This window comes from Balearica regulorum, chromosome 5, assembly GCF_011004875.1.
Source record: "Balearica regulorum gibbericeps isolate bBalReg1 chromosome 5, bBalReg1.pri, whole genome shotgun sequence".
Taxonomy (NCBI): Eukaryota; Metazoa; Chordata; class Aves; order Gruiformes; family Gruidae; genus Balearica; species Balearica regulorum.
Genome location: NC_046188.1, coordinates 43,291,962 through 43,295,417, shown reverse-complemented (window position 1 = coordinate 43,295,417; position 3,456 = coordinate 43,291,962).

Below are 3,456 nucleotides of genomic sequence, written 5' to 3'. Positions count from 1 at the left end.
GCAGCTAGACAGGAGCATGTGGTTAGTTTAACGTAACCCTTCAGGAGCTGAGCCTGGGGAGCCGGGCTGAGGGCCTGCCTCAAGGCTACATTGAGCAGCAGCCCATGGGATGCCCTCCTGGGAGAACGGCTGTGCCGGCTCCAGTGTGTTAGCAGGGTGGTAAGCTCTCTGTGTCTGTTCTTTGTCACTCCATAGTATCCAAGCAGGTGTCAAATGCTTCAGAGAAACTCAGCCCAGTCCACATCTAGGAAGGAAGAAGTACTTAAGAGCATGTTTACTATTGGGAGGGCCCAGGGAACTCAAAAGCCTTGTAAGCTTGGCTCTGTCTGTCCAGGGTGGAGAGGTGGCACGGGACGGCAGGAGCAGAAAGCAGTGAGCAGTGACCGGTATGAGTCTGCTGGCACCCAGCAGGCTTTTCACCACCTGGAGAATTTCCATCTTTTTTCTTTCTCCTAAATTTACACTGGAAAACGTAGACCTCGACCAATTCCTGCCCTTTCGTCGCCTGCCTTCTTTTATCTGTGGTGTTGGAAAAGAAATGAAGTATTGTTGCCTCTGAGCTTGGAGAAAGCACTTTTCTTAGCAATCAGAATGGCCTTGGGGGTGTAGCTCAGGCGGGGAAGGGAGGCAGTGTCTTACGCAGGTCCAGCACTGGCAGTGGCCGGCTCCCAGCGCTGTGTTCGGTGGCCACCCTTGATTTTGGATCCCCAGCGCCGAAGGTTGATACCGCAGCAGCGCTGGGAAGATGCTGTGCCCATGCAAGCAAAGGCAGGGGCTCCCCTTGCTCGTTACCCTGATCTATCAGGCGGGGCATGCCAAAATTAAGCGGGGGGGATGACACTTGTTTAAAAACGAAAGGAAGAATCCCTCTGTGCCTCACATCCCCTCTGTAAAGCGGGTACCGGCCATTCTGACACTGCAAGAGCTGTTTTTCATGGGCTGCAGGCACTGTTGAAAAAAGAGGTACAGTCGCACTCCGTGCTGGCTGCATGTTTCTGCTTGTTCTGGGCTAATGTGGAATTTTTAATCATAGTCTCATATGTTTCTTTTACTTTAATTATCACTGGCATCAAAGCAGTGATTGACTCTAGAGCCAGGAGTAGCGTCTTACCATCAGCTCTCCCTTCCAGAAGGTACGTTGTCTCTGAGTCATTCCTGATGCCATCTGTGACAGGCAGCCAAGACCCTCCATAAGGAGGGTTTTTGCTACCGCACAAACTCCCGAGGCTCGGGCAGCTTCCTGGCGGCCCCATGCAACCAGAGCCAACAGGCAGTCGTGCCCCATGGGCTGCTTCACTCATTACAGCTGCAGGGCCCCCCCCAGGCACCCTCTTGGCCACCTCTTACGGTCCCACAGAAGCAAAGCACGGGTTGGTGTTCCAAACTCCATTAAGCAAAGATGAAGCAAGGTAACTGGGGGGACATGGCTGGCACCAACCTATTCAGGCTTCTGCGGAGGAAGGAAACAACTTTGCTGCGTCAACAGCAGTGGAACCCGTGGCGCAGAGAAGTGGTGGTGAGCTGCTGCTTGGCTGGGAGGTCTGGTGCAGCAGTGGGGTGGCTTCCCATGTGGTGTTTTGTCTTTTGGGGGGCTGACTGGCTCCAATCTGCAAACACCCACCTTGTCGTCCGCAGCTGATAGGCGGGTTGCAAAGGCAGCTCTGCTTGTATAGAGAAACTACTCAGGCCTCGATCACAGCTTCACGTTCCTGCGATCGTGCCGGCACCATCTCAGTAGAGTTGTCGATGCCACCACCCCACCTGTGTGCCATGCTTCGTCCCATACCCCCAGCGCGTTACTGAGACCAAGCTGTAAAGCAGGCGTCCTGGCTTGGGGTTGGACCAGGAGGTGACGCTGAAGGGTGCCGTGTCTGAACCCCGGTCCCTCCCCAGCCCGCCCGACTTTCTCCAGGTGCTTTTGGTCAAGAGCCCCCAGTTCTGGTGGCGCAGCCCCCCATGGCTGCAGGCCTGGCGCTGCCAAGGAACGGCGGCAGCTTCTCTCCCAGCTGGGTTTCTGCACAGCAAAGCCATGACTCTGCCCTCCATGAGCCGGTGCCACCTGTGCTGCCCCTCTTCCTGCCAGTCTCCCGTCCTTGCAGGCCCTGGTGTAAAATGCCCTTTCTGACCGGTACCACTCTATTGTCACAGAATCACATCATGAGAACACCAACTCATGAGCTGGTTTGGGTTTTTTAAATATCTCTATTTTTTTTAGCCTGATGCTCATAGTGATCTGCAGTCTCTTTGCTGCCTTCAAGTCCCTTGTGGTTTCAGTTTTGGTACAAATGTGTTTAGATTTTAGCAAATTAAAGTTGGGGAGGGAGGGGGTACAGAGCATCTGATCAATTTGTATTTATTTATTTTAACATTTTACTAAATAAAACACAATAAAATCTCTCGTCTCCTTAGCTGTATGTACCAGGTGGGGACAGCCGGTCCCACAGGCACAGGGGATGGCATGGTGCCCGCAGAAAGTCCCCAGCTCTGTGAGAGGTTTCCAAGCGTGGCTCTCCACAATGGCTCGAGGCTTGCTTTCTTGGCAGGGAGAAGGGTGCTGCGTTAGTAGAAATGAATTTTAGCTCTAAAAGGAGCTGCGCTCAGTAAGAAAATCTCCGCAGGCTCTGACTCAGTGGTTGCCTTCAGCTGATGCCGCCTGGCAGAGGGCACGTGGAGATGAAACCCGAGCCAGGTTTACTCCAGGTACCTAAAGCCTTGTAGGCACATTTTGGGCTAAGGACTGGCTAGGCTAGGAAGGATTACCTGAAAATGATGGCACACGGTCCTCCTGGTATAGGCACAGCAGTACACCTCCCAAAAAACTGCAGAGCCCGCATTTCTGTAGCCATCTAACTAGCAAACAAATACCCAGAAGATGCCTGCTCCATCCTGGCACTGCTCCACCACTGTGTCTCTAGGACAGAGCCGGCTAAACTACTGTCTAGATCTGATCTAAACCTGTGGTGTCGCTTAACATGGAAGCAGAGCGATACCAGCGAGCTTTAGCTGTATTAAAAGCCGTCTGCTAGGGACTGGGCGGGTGGAGCTGTGCCCGGCTTCACAGTCACCAGCACTGTCTTTCCAGCCCTTTCCCAAAAAAAAAAGCCTCAACAGCTTGTACCACCCCGCTGCAGCGGCAGGAACCGGTGGACTTGATCCCACCGCAGTCAGCAACCACCAGCCATTTCAGAGCTGGCAGGGGATGGGCGCACGTGCCGCTTGGTGACACGGGCATTTCTTTTGCCTGCTGTTGTTCCCTGCTCCCCAACCCTCCTGCTGTGCCAGCCAGAAAGGGCAAAGGCTTCAAACACACCCAGCAGAGCAAGCCCAGTGATGCTTTTCCCCGGGTGAGGCTCAGGCTACCCCTGCATTGCTCTCCTCCTGCTGATTTCCCTCCAGGGAACACATGCAAGCTCGCAGCAGAAAAAAATTAATAACCAGGCAGTTCTAACAAGGATG